The sequence below is a fragment of the Mytilus edulis genome, chromosome 1, assembly GCF_963676685.1.
Source record: "Mytilus edulis chromosome 1, xbMytEdul2.2, whole genome shotgun sequence".
Lineage (NCBI taxonomy): Eukaryota > Metazoa > Mollusca > Bivalvia > Mytilida > Mytilidae > Mytilus > Mytilus edulis.
Genome location: NC_092344.1, coordinates 92,026,691 through 92,041,475, shown reverse-complemented (window position 1 = coordinate 92,041,475; position 14,785 = coordinate 92,026,691). Strand labels below are relative to the sequence as shown.

At 30.2% G+C, this 14,785-nt stretch overlaps 1 long non-coding RNA gene across 2 annotated transcripts; it reads right to left on the bottom strand.

Moving 5' to 3' along the window:
- Positions 1-384: 384 nt before the first annotated feature.
- On the bottom strand, positions 385-14,400 carry LOC139494939 (uncharacterized). Of its 2 annotated transcripts, none has more exons than XR_011657217.1 (3): positions 14,330-14,400; positions 12,492-12,570; positions 385-693 (listed from the first exon to the last, which is right to left on the bottom strand). It is a non-coding gene; the product is annotated as an uncharacterized lncRNA (long non-coding RNA). The 2 variants fall into 2 exon arrangements; XR_011657216.1 differs by lacking the exon at positions 14,330-14,400 and adding an exon at positions 14,155-14,270.
- Positions 14,401-14,785: the final 385 nt, after the last annotated feature.

Sequence of the window (14,785 nt, the reverse complement as noted above, 5' to 3'; positions counted from 1 at the left end):
TGAGAAGTTTATGATGAGTTGTGGTAAGGTGAATATTTTGTCTTTTGCCAAAACACACATCGGCGATTGTCGCAAGCGAATTGTTCAAAGTAAAGCTGATGATGCAGCCGATAGTCATCATTTTTCTATATCAATTGGACACACTGTCGAGAAATATACTAACTGTGAAATTTCCATGATCGGTGCCATTCGAACTTTAAAAAAATCGGAAATTGGCCTTTCAAAAATACACATACTGGAGTACTCCTCATCTTAAAAACTTCAAATCTCCCTCTGCAATACTGTTACGGGATTACAAATTGTGTATCCTTGCAAATACTACTAAGTTACTAACTGTCAAGTTTTAAAGCTATGTGCCTGTTTCTTTATTTTCTTGTACGTTCATGACTACAAAGGTATCACTTCCTAGACCTGTACCATGTTTGCACATCCACTCTCCATAAAAACTTAACAATTTGTTGCGTTTAACTACCAATTTTGTAGTTTTAGTAGATATATTTTGTGTCATATTTAGCTTTTTATCGCAAATTTCCAGATTCTTTGAGTATTTTGTTGGACCAGGACAACTTCCAAACAGCTTTTTATCTGGACTGTAAATTTCGATGTCTGCTTTCAGCCTTTCAACTTTGCAAGACAAATGTAATGCATCACCAACGACTTCTCCTTTTAGACATACAGCTTTGATAATTCTGGCTGTAAAAAAAAAAAATTTCTTTCATGTACTGGAAATCAAATAGTCTTTCACTTCAACTTTAGAGGGCCTGGCCTGCATTTTTTAATCAACTAATAAAATTGAGAATGGAAATGGGGAATGTGCCAAAGAGACAACAACCCGACCATAGAAAAAAACAACAGCAGAAGGTCACCAACAGGTCTTCAATGTAGCGAGACATTCCCGCACCCGGAGGCGTCCTTCAACTGGCCCCTAAACAAATATATACTAGTTCAGTGATAATGAACGCCATACTAATTTCCAAATTGTACACAAGAAATTAAAATAATATAAGACTAACAAAGGCCAGAGGCTCCTGACTTGGGACAGGCGCAAAAATGCGGCGGGGTTAAACATGTTTGTGAGATCTCAACCCTCCCCCTATACCTCTAGCCAATGTAGAAAAGTAAACGCATAACAATACGCACATTAAAATTCAGTTCAAGAGAAGTCCGAGTCTGATGTCAGAAGATGTAACCAAAGAAAATAAACAAAATGACAATAATACATAAATAACAACAGACTACTAGCAGTTAACTGACATGCCAGCTCCAGACTTCAATTAAACTGACTGAAAGATTATGATTTCATCATATGAACATCAGGCACAATCCTTCCCGTTAGGGGTTTAGTATCATACCATCATAACATATATGAGAAGAACATAACCCGTGTCATGCCAACAACTGGTTTTTGAATAAATGTGTTTAGTTCCGATGCAAAGACCCTATAAGTAAATCAATATTAACGCCAAAATATGCAATCTTTAATGACCTGACAACAGTATCGTAACTATATCCCTTCTTAATAAGTCTATTCAAAGGTTTTGTTAGCACCACATTAACCCTCTTGCTGCCAGTTGTTTTTCAAGGTTGCATTTCGTGTGCCAGAAAATACGACAGCTCGAAAAAAAATATTCCCATGAATTTGACAGTTGTAGGTTATTAATCCAACGTTATATTGCAGTAAAACATTTTCTGTGTCGTAAATATATGTCTTGTGTATTTAAGAGCATCATTTTTTTTTTTATCTGGGATTTCTATAGAATATTTTGGAAACTTGTTCTTACATGGTTACTAAAGCTTGTACATAGGTTAAATACGTGGGACATTTGATTGGTTTACTTCCAATGATGGTTATTTTCTTATATGCAATGAAATGATACATGAAATTTTTTCTATAGTACTGGACGGGATAAAACTTTACTCATGCCAAGTATTTCTTTAAAAAAAAAAAGATAAATGCTGCACAATTTTTTAAAAAGTGCAAATTCAAAAAAGACTAATAGGGGAAATCATTGGTGGCATTACACCTTAAATTTAATAATGACAACCGTTAATGTTTTATGCTGTTCACAGAATTATTTTTTATTGGAACACATATAAATCTTAAAAATATTAGTCATATAAATCTGAAAATGATATGCAACGACTTCAATAATCATAATTCAATAAGAACGTTAAATAATTCTGAAAAAGTTATGAAATGTTTAAGGTTGCATTTCTGTAAATATTGACAATGCAATTTTCCATAGGAAATCCTTTTACGGCTGAAACTGTACCAACTTTTCTATGAAGTTTTGAAAAAAATCTTATCCTAGAATTGAAAGTTCATATGCGCTACAATTTTTTTCAAAGGTCAAAATATAGGACTGTGCGGCATATTTTCAACTTGTATATGCCCTGAACTTTTCAGAGTTTAAACTAACACTAATTTGCTTAACTACCTCTAACTCGAATGAAGGGTTACCACAGATTTTAATGTAAACAATATGCACATGTTTATTTACTGGTAACATTCCCAAGTTATGTCTCTATGAAATTGAACACAAAGAGCATAACTGGGAACCAGTATGTAAACAAAATTAGTTTTCTATGAATATTCTCCCCTAAATCTCCCCAAAAGAGGCATGGTTTGAGAAACAGCTGTATTTACAAAGTGCAACCTTAAACCCTTGGAAACTTTAGACGATAAATTAAACTGCATTATAGAATTGAAGTGCTTCTCGTTAAAATGTGATGGTCGCTTTCATTTTAGTTTACTGTGTTATCCAGTGTGCTTTGGGGTATCACAATATCAATGGCTTTAAACAGTTTACCAAATTGCAGTTTGAATCCTTGGCTCTCAAACTGATAAACTGGTAAAATATTTTAACAAATTGCTTCAGTGTAGGGTTGTTAGTACGAAGTCAGTGTAGTTAAATGAAAAGTAATACTTACCATCCAGCTCCAGACAGTTAATATCAAGTATTTCAAATAAAATAATGATGCATTTTAATATGAGTCTTTGGTTGTAAAAGGCATAGTTTTGACATGAACACTTCTATGCCAAATAAATTTTATAAATAATTAGTTCAAAAGATTGTTTTGTAGGTCTATAATTTATATTTGACTGTCCCTTTGGTATCTTTCGTCCCTCTTTTATAGCTTTGTTATTGTATTATTATGATTTGGATAATATGTTCTATACGAATTACTGATCTGCTTGCATTAAATGAATATAATTTCTATTGAGTCATTGGATATTGTTTTTTTTGTTATCAAATATACCATGCTTATGAATTGCTAACACAAGATTCATCAATACGACTCAAATAAAAAAAATTGAAATGTGAAATTAGTACAAAGATGAAAAGCATTGAGAACACAAAATTCCTAAAGGTTTTGCCAAATACTACTGATCAGTAATTTAATCCTCGGTGGTAGAAAATCATTAGTATATGATTCGAACAATGCACAATTTTGCAAAACAGTTAAATTATACTTTTGACCGTATCGATGAAAATGCATGTCAATATAGAACTGCTGTATTACTTAGCTGGTGATACCTTATTAATTTACAGAGGAATCTGTATAATTCAAGGTTCTTTGAATATGTTCCATAATAAGTTTTAACTCGTTTTTTTTTGTTGTTTTTTTTTAAATTTTAACATCATCTTAAAAATAAATTTCAGGGTTCTTTTCCGAACAGAGGATAACAGTTTAATAATCATGGAAAAACACTACTTATAAAATAAAGGAAGTTAATATTTGACAACAAAATTGCTGATTTTACAGTAATGTAATATTAGCAGGTTAGTTATTACTTTAGATAAATATCTACTTCACAATTGCGCTCTTAAAAAATGTTTTGGGCTATTTATGTGTAAAATTTCTCTAGCATAGAAGTTTTCATGCACCAGATATTCATATTATAGTTATTCTTTTAGAAATACATGACAATAACAACTGGAGCTGGATGGTAAGTATTACTTTTTTTTCACTGCACTCGCTTCATACTAATAACTGACGCAATTTGTTAAAATATTTTGACAGTTGCTCCATTTGTTGGAGATGAATTCATACTCGAATTTGGTAAACTGTTTAGCCATTGCTATTGGGATTCCCCAAAGACCGCTAAATAAGCCAAGAAAGATGTCAAAAATAGCATTCAATTATATATTTAGAGATTTTTGAATCCCAAAATATACATGTTACTAATATTTGGAATCTGAAAATAAAATTTAAACTAAAAAAGAAAATGATGCAAATTGTCTAGTGCGGTTTAAGTACCACTATTCTACTTGAAATCAATATTAAATCGTCATATTCCTAAAATTTGCATTTGAAGATGTCCATTTGAAAGAAGATAAACCGCAAAATACTTCTGATCATTATTGAATATGTATATCATAGGATGGTAATTTGTAGTTATATATTGATAACAATTAGCCACATTATAATTGTTTGCACCTAGGATTAGAATAGTAAAACTAAACTTGTTTTGTAAGAACCGGTATGCGACATCTTGATTAATTAGATCTACAGGGCAGCATGTAATAATTATATTATCTTGGATAGCTTTCATAGGTGTCTTCCTTCTATTCCAATTTTCTAAAACTACTATTCCGTCTATTCCCGCTTGCAAATAACAATAGATGTCTTGACAAATATTTTTTTTTTATAACAATCAAAGTTAATTAGAATTTTTCCTAAGATTTACCTTAGTTATTTCAAATCATAACATATTTGGTACACTGTTTATGTATAATACCTTGTTTATTTGTAATATGTTTCTTTTTTTATTAAAGAAATACTTAGAAATAAAGGAAAATTATGATAATTAGATTTGAGTTCGATTTATTTTAAAATTTTCAATTTGTAACCTTAAAAAATTGCCTGCTGTACTGATAAATTATGGTACGCCGTGCCGATGTACTTTCACTTATACCCTTTGCTGAGGTTGAAGATGTGTGGTTTAATGCCCTATCAGACATAGATCAGATTAATACCAACATCAACTACACAGCCTTCACAGACTATGCAACAACATACTGGGTTGAACAGAACAGTCACCTTTGGAACAACTACTTAACACAAGGACCAAGAACAACAAATAATCTAGAGGGATCAACAACATATTAGACGATCGTAAGGTTAGTCACCGCAACCAAGATGTCACAACAGTAGAGATGGTATGTAGCCTCCCACCGTCTTCACGTGGAATAGATTGATAAACTTTAATAGACTTGTATACAGTGATTGTCTTATGTTTGTGCAACAATGTGTGATTTGATTTAGTGCTGTTAGTGTATAATTTGTGTAATATTATACTTGCTTGAATCTAAAGTTGAATTTGTGTTATAAAAAAGATAACATAATTTACTTATATTTGTTTTAATTTTTTCATATTTATTCTGTTTAAACAAAACCAGAACTCATACAGATGCCGAAATAACTTATAACCTGTTCTTATAAAAAAATACCTGATCAATTAACAGTTGGTTAAAAAAATGTTTGTACAATATAATCCTTTGTTTGCACAAGTTTTCCTCCTATCCCCACATGAAATTTTACCTTTTCTTGCCAGATTTATAAAAAGTGGGAATAGAGGGAATGAACACTTTCATATACGGTATAGATTGAATTGCTTTTAACGAAAATAATGCGTATGATATATACTACTGATTCGACTTTCCGTCAATAAACTGAACACCGACCGTAAATATTCATTATTTTCTATCACTTAGTCTTATCGGACAGTGCATTACGAATATTACGTATCACACGAATGCAACACTCCTAGCTAAAATTTACCTGGCATATGCTATTTCATTATAAAGTATCAAATATAAAGTATAACAGCAAATTCACTATTTATAAATATGTAGCACTAAATAATACAGAAGAAAAACTTGCTCAATATTGAATTAAGATAACTGATAACAAAATTTAGAATAAGTGACCATAATTAATTTATGAAAAAAGGAAGATATCTTAAAATACCAAGAGAAGATTAGAATATGCAAAAACTGCAAAAAAAATGAAGATGACATATGTCTTTTTATATTGTGATAGTAACAGTAATAATAAAAATGTTGATTTTGAATGTGTGATAAATGAGAATATGCACTTTACAGAATTAAATGATAAAGATAAAATTATAAAGTATGTACACAACCCCAAATCACATATTCAGGTATACAAGCTCGGATCATTTTTTTATAGCAGTCTATTGAACCGAGGACAGGGGACATTTGAAATATTTTATTTTTATTATTTATATTAATGATCTTGTTGATCTTGTTTAATTTTTTTTGCCTTTTTGTATCACAAGCTATGAATATTTGGTATAATGGCGATAAAGATTTAAATAGTATTGAATAATATTGAGTTATAAATACATAATATTATCACGTGTTTAGTTACGAACCTTTTAAAACAATCTTCGTCATTTGTTTTTAAGTCGTTTATTGAATGATTGTAAACTACACCGAGAGTAGAGGGGAATATGAATTAAATTTATATGTGTAATAGGGATTTTCTAAATTCATGCATTTCGTAAAATGATTGCGTGAAAACTTTATACGTTTTCTAAAATGCCTGTCAGATTTATTTTTTTTTGGGGGGGGGGGGGGGATTTTACCACTAAGGGATTAAAATGCAACAAGAACACATTTTAAAACAACTAACTATTCTATTACCAATTACATCAGCTTCGTTTGGTCTGGAATGGATAGTTGTCTCATTGGCAGCATTAATACCCTTTTTCTTTTTCATATATTCAAACTTAATTGACCATATTAAAATCCATGCGTTAAATTAAAAAAAAGATATAAACATATTACATTGTCATAAATGACAAACATATTTCACCGAAGCTAATTATGTTAGTAACGACTTCTTTATATCATTTGTTGAATATTTATACATGTCTAAACGAAGAAAAAGATTTTTTTTACTGAGAATACCTCCTGAACTGTAAGTATATATAACCGTCTTTCTTAATTAAATCGAGAAAGTATTTTGTATAGTGAAACATTTTGTATAGACAAAGGTGATATATTTTTTTTCATTTCAAACTGTACCAATAAAGCATGTCCTTAGTATGCACAAGACATATATCCAACTAGCCTTAAATCACAGTTTGTGACTAAAACATTTTATTAAGATCTAAGGTATAGCAAATAAGGACATGAACATTTAACTATTTATATAATCAAACCTATTCCCAATCAAGGCTTACTAATGCTTTTTTTTTTTAGAGGTTTACATGCTGCTCTCCAGGTTCATATCAACAATAAATGATATAGCATAAGGGGGTTTAGTTTAGACTTCTTAGAAATGTACTATATTACAAAAACGGCTCATATGAGAAGAGATATGAATAAAAATATCAGGGTAAATGTGTGTTTTATATCAATGAAACATCACTCATAGAAACAAAGCAACAAGAAACACAGAGGTAACCATAGCGCTCATGCATCAACATGTGTCTTTAAATCCCCATACATAAACAATTTCATATTAACTGAATTGAATCTGTATTTTAAACATCAAATTATCCATATTAAATTTTTTTTTAAATATAATAAAATACATTCAAGGATGAGTTTCCCAACTTTCAACCTTACTATTTTGTTTGTTAATTTTGGTCGTTTGATATTATATATTATTGTAACAGACCATGTATTTGGTCATTATAGGTTACTTAGAGACCATGGTTTTGGTCGTTTGATATTATTATAGTAACAGACCATGTTTTTTTTTTTTTTTTTTTTTTTTTTTTTTTTTTTTTTTTTGTCATTATATGTTACATAGACCATGGTTTTGGTCAATTGGTATTATATATTATAGTAACAGACCATGTATTTGGTCATTATATGTTACGTAGACCATGGTTTTGGTCATTTGATATTATTATAGTAACAGACCATGTATTTGGTCATTATATGTTACGTAGACCATGGTTTTGGTCATTTAATATTATTATAGTAACAGACCATGTATTTGGTCATTATATGTTACGTAGACCATGGTTTTGGTCATTTGATATTATTATAGTAACAGACCATGTATTTGGTCATTATATGTTACGTAGACCATGGTTTTGGTCGTTTTATATTATATATTATAGTAACAGACCATGTATTTGGTCATTATATGTTACGTAGACCATGGTTTTGGTCATTTGATATTATTATAGTAACAGACCATGTATTTGGTCATTATATGTTACGTAGACCATGGTTTTGGTCATTTGATATTATTATAGTAACAGACCATGTATTTGGTCATTATATGTTAGGTAGAGACCATGATTTTGGTCGTTTGATATTATTATAGTAACAGACTATGTATTTGGTGATTATATGTTACGTAGACCATGGTTTTGGTCAATAAATATTACTTTTAGACCATGTATTTTGTCAATAGATATTACTTTTAGACCATGTATTTGGTCAATAGATATTAGTAACAGACCATGGTTTTGGTCATTAATTGTTTAGTTTAGACCATGGTTTTGGTCATTTATATTATATATTATAGTAACAGACCATGGTTTGGGTCATTATATGTTACGTAGAACATGGTTTTGGTCAATAAATTTTAGAACAGACAATGTATTTGGTCATTATATGTTATTTATAGACCATGCTTTTGGTCATTTGAATGATGTAACAAACCATGATTTAGGTCATTATATGTCACATACGACCATGGTTTTGGTCATAAGATATTTGTAACAGACCATGTATTTGGTCATTAAGTATGTGTTACAGAGATCATGTATTTGGTTAACAGATGTTGATAACAGATCATGTATTTGGTTTATATATTATTTACAGACCATGTATTTGGTCAAAAGCTGTTGGTAACAAACCATGATTTTGGTCAATATATATCATGTATATTACTTTAAGACCATGTATTTGGTCAATAGAGTTAATAACAGACCCTTAATTTGGTCAATATATATAACTTTTAGACCTTATTTTGGTCAATAGAATATAATTTTAAGTTATATAAATTATGTGTATAAAATAAAATTGAGAAAGGAAATGGTGAATATGTATTTTTTGTTCAATAGAATATGATTAAATGTATATTAAGTTTATGTGACCATACATTTGTGTATAGAATATGATTTTTAAAATCAAACATGACCAGTTTACTTTAACCTGGTATTGTTCATTAGAATATGATTTTTAGATATATACATTTTAGGTAGACATTGCATTTGTTCAATATATTACGATGTTTAGATACAAGCATGACCTTTTTATGTGAATCATGTTTTGTTTAATAGAAAATGAATTTAAGATATCTATACATTTTATGTAAACCATTTTTTTTTTATTTAAAGAGTGTACAATTTATGTAGACAATGTATTTGTTAAATAGTATTTATATTTTATATGTAAACATCAATACAATGATTTTTAGATATATAGTAATAATATACATTGTACATATACATTTGATGTAAACCATGTATTTGTTGATTTTGTTCAATAGATGTTGTTTTTAGACCATGTATTTAGTTAATAGATGAACTACAATAAAATACCATATATTTATTGATAGACTTTACTTTTCATAGAACATGTATTTGGTCAAATAAAGTTGATGCTCAGTTATGCATTCAATATAAACCCTGTATTTGGTCAACAGAATTTGATGTTTGCATACATTTTTTAATATGAACCTTTTCTTATAAACCATATTTTTGGTTAGTAGAATTTCATTTTCAGATATACATAACACATATATTTGATCACACATGTTTCATATGGACAATAGATCTAAATATAAGGAATATAGCTTTAAAAATTTGTACAGCTGAGAGATGCTGGTCTGAGTTACAGTTATGCTGCAATGATAAAATGCTTTAAAAGAGACTCCAATAGACAATGTTTTGACATTTCTAATATAATTACCTGCATGGGCCGGTAGTTAGTTTAAAAACTTTTTGTTTTTGTTTTCAAAAGTTCTACTTAAAGTAAGCCTTTCATAAAAATTATTTTTATGCACAAAATATGAATCAATGTGTCATAGCAGTAGGATATCATGCTAGTTTAACTAAACTTAACTGCTTGGGCCGTTAAGTCATTATTACAAAATGAATGCTTGATTTAATCTCTCATTCAGATATTTGCTTATATGTCTTGCTCATTTAGTTGTTTTGTTTAGGTGAAAACAGTCTTTTATTGAAGTTTGATATTGTAATATATATATAATCACTGAAAAGATTGTTGACAAGGACATTGTCTCATTGTTATTTTGCAGAACTTGCTTGGGCTGGTACTGTATTGCAACTTATTTATAGGTTTTTCAAATATTCTTAATCACATTCAGTATTTTCACTGTTAGTTACAAACATAGATTGAGCTTGAACTAATATAGCTAATATGAGAAATTGAACATCATGTGAAGGCATTAATAACTTGTTAAACATCAAATATGACGAACAGTTCTGAATTTTGCCAAGTGCTTGGCCTTTGTGGGGTAGGAAAGATTTATTTTATTGCATCTTTCCTGGTGGCTTAGTTGACCCCTTCCTAGGCCAAGCTATTGTATTCTGTATTATTTATTATCGTTTTATGTTTTGCATTCATTATTATCAGAGACATATAATACATTATATGTCTCTGTTATTATCTTGTTGGAAAATGTATATGTATATATTATATATTGTTTATTTTTGTATGAGAAACATTTTTACTCTGAATAAGTAAAAATATTGCAATTCAACTTCTTGTTTCTCTTTTCATTTATGCATTGCCCAAATGGTCCAATAAATGTTAAATACATGAGATACTCGCCGATTCATTCAAGTGAAAGGTAAACCTCTCGTTGTTTGTTTGGGTTGAAGGAGGAAAGCATAAAGGCAAGTTATTTTAATAACTTATTTTATGCAAACGACGAAAACCTTTAATTCATTTCTTTTTGATTATTTTCATAATCCTTTGGGGAACCCCTGCATTACGCTCTTTTGACTGGATGCCCATTGGTTAGTTTCTTCACTATGTATCTTATTACACTTTCTTGCTTATCTACAGATCGATAGTTTTGTAAACAAGATTTTTATTTTGAGATTTTATAAACTTTCCCACCCTCCTTCCCCTTTTCAGCACCTTTAGCTTTTTATTTAAGATATTGGTTAGATGTTCATATATATTTTTGGTCGATTACAAATGTATTTTGGTAATAACGCCAGTTTATTAAGTTTGTTGGCTACCATCTTCATTTTTGTATGCTTATGTAGCATGTGTTACATTTATCATTTTATATCTTTATATGGCTTGGCTTAGTTGACCCCTTCCTAGGCCAAGCTATTGTATTCTGTATTATTTTATTATCGTTTTATGTTTTGCATTCATTATTATCAGAGACATATAATACATTATATGTCTCTGTTATTATCTTGTTGGAAAATGTATATGTATATATTATATATTGTTTATTTTTGTATGAGAAACATTTTTACTCTGAATAAGTAAAAATATTGCAATTCAACTTCTTGTTTCTCTTTTCATTTATGCATTGCCCAAATGGTCCAATAAATGTTAAATACATGAGATACTCGCCGATTCATTCAAGTGAAAGGTAAACCTCTCGTTGTTTGTTTGGGTTGAAGGAGGAAAGCATAAAATAAAATACATTCAAGGATGAGTTTCCCAACTTTCAACCTTACTATTTTGTTTGTTTTACTAAGAATCCAGTGGGAATAACTAATTTTATATTATGTAACAATTTTATAAGCAACAAGAAACGTGGACAGCCGAGAAACTGCCACTATAAAGTGATAAGTTGGTGGTAAAAGAAAAATTTAGATTGATGGATTACTCTTACAATTCCGTTCCAAGAATCCATGTATAAAAATGGTTCTTCAGCTTACTTGGAGCCGTAAATTTCCCACATGAATATAGTTATCAAAGATACCAGGATTATAATTTAGTACGCCAGACGCGCGTTTCGTCTACATAAGACTCATCAGTGAAGCTCATATCAAAATATTTATAAAGCCAAAATAGTACAAAGTTGAAGAGCATTGAGGATCCAAAATTCCAAAAAGTTGTGCCAAATACGGCTAAGGTAATCTATGCCTGGGATGAAAACAGGGTATACATGTAATTCAACAAAGAAAAACCAACGCTATCCCTAATCTGTAAAGGTCATGCTTGTAGACGTGTGTCTCTAAACCACTGATATATGTACATCATGGTTAGATCTAATTCAGATCATTTTAGCATTTCTACAAAGAAGTTAGCTATTTAAATTTGATACCATTATTATCAATTGAAGCTGCCAAACGTTTTTTGTGTAGGATAGCATATAATAATTTAAATAATTTAACAGGAACGACTTTTTTTTTTCAAATTAGACGAATATAGAAAAACATGTAAATTTCACCATGACACCACATAATAATGTACAAATTTAGACATTTCCAATTCGACATGTAAAGTATAATGAATAATCAGAAATTTTTGGAATGTGGTTCAAAATTGACTCACCAATAATAAAGATAAATACAAGTACTGATAAATAAGTTGTCTCCTTCATTTTCTAAGGTAGTCAATCAGGTTATTGATGCTGAAACATATTAAATATTATTTAATCAGATTGGTTAGGAACATAGATAAATATATATTTAAAAATTAGAGAGAGAAAAACAAAAAAATCGATAAACATATCACTGGACTGGGCCACTTCTGATATGTATATGTGATTCAAAGACGGCTATCAACCCCCCCCCCCCCCCCCCCCGCACACACACCAATATCTAAAATCTTAACGCAACTATAAAGACAATACTTTGGATTATAATTTCAGTGATAGAAAAGACTATAGTAAGGCAAACGATAAAGCCGTCAACCAATAAGCAATAAATAAATATGTAGTAATAACAAAGCACAAAAAAAAAAAAAAAAAAAAAAAAAAAGTAAGCAGCATCCTAAACGTCATATTCCGCTATATAAATGATGTTTTCTCACAAAATAATGCAAAATTTGGTAACTGTGCTGAACGCATCCATCCCATCGAATTTAGGATAAAGGATACAACTGATACACTTCATAGAAACAAGAAGATGTGATATAAGCACCAATGAGAACATATCCGTTGTCCGTTGTGAAACGATTACTCAATCATGATGGCGTCCGTTAATTAAGGAACGGGTGATTTTAACTTCAACACTTGGAACTCTTTTCTTAACAGATTCATTATGAGCAGCAACCCTCTTTTAAGGAAATTATGAAATTTATAAAAGCTCTGGCATATGGGAGACTAAATCTTCTTTTGTAGGCGTTGTTGGAAATAGTGCTACATAGAGAAATAAAGTTCACAATTAAAGTGATGAAATTATCTCTTTTGTCTACAGTTTTGTTTTCAAACAACCATCATGTCAATTTTGAGATGCAAGTTAAAATATGATGCAGACTTAATATTTGAACCCGTAATTGAGTGCTGTTGTTTGTTGCTCTTTATCATTTGTTTTTCGTTTTTCGTTTTGTACAGTATGTTCTTGTTTTGTGCTTTTGCACCACTATTCCCTGTAAGTGGGATGGTTTGGTGCCATCTAACTAGAATAAACTCGTTGCATTTGTTTTAACCTGTCCTAAGTCAGGAAAATATTGTTCAGTGGTTCTCGTTTGTTGATGAAGTTCATAAGTGTTACTCGTTTCTCGTTTTTTAAATACTAGTAAATTAGATAATTCGTTTTCCTGTTTGAATTGTTTAACACTAATAATTTTTGGGACCTTTATAACTTACTGTTTGGTGTGGGAAAAGGCGCCCTGTCTGTACTTTGACCTATAATGGTATACTTTTACATTTTGTGACTTGGATGGAGATTGTATGATAAAATGTTATTACAAGGAGATAATGATTCCCTTTAAATTTTTATAGGGTTACCTGAGAATAAATTTTTCAACTTTTCAACTTGTTATATGTACCGCGGTTTTATATCCAACAGCAACCTTGTACATCCTTTATAATGAATTTCGTGACATTTACAAAGTTTTGATTTCAGTCATGTTTACATACAAATAATTTAAATAAAATAGGACACAGTCATACATACTACGTGTGAAATTTTTGATCACGGTCTTATAATCAAACACGAAATAAAGAACGATTGTTGTTCCTTTTAAAAAATAACATGGAAAATAACATTACCTTTAACCATACAAGTTAATTTTCATCATTCCTCTACGATTTAGCCTAGGTTGCAGGTGATTGATGCAGATAAAAGTTTGTATTTCACATGTTCATACTTGTGAAATCAGTCTAGCCTTTTTTTAATATACAACGCACAAAAATTGTAAACATATTTATAAATATAGCAACTTACCTGGCTGGTGTTTAATTCGTATATGGCCAATTTAACAGAGCTCACTACACCTATTCAAAAATGGTATTTTTAATACCTTACATATTTTACATTTCACACATATATGCATTAATGCATTACCGAAAAAAACATTGATTGTGTCAGTAAGAGCCGACAGGTAATCGCGGAAATGTATAAGCATCAAACAGGCAAACAAATGCAATCGACAAAAACGGTTATGTAATATTTGTTTATGTAAGCGAACTCGTCGGGAAAAGTTCCAATGTTATTTATATCTGTTGTCTTTGTATATCTGTGTTAGTCGATTTACCAAGAACTAAGTCAGTTGATCTACATTTGTATAGAGTTACATAGTAAAAAATACCGTCGAATGCGTTGAGTACTGGGCCCAGTTTTACGAAGCTGTCCTAGCTTAGGATGGTCTTACGACATATTCTAGTCCTAAGTGGGTTTTAC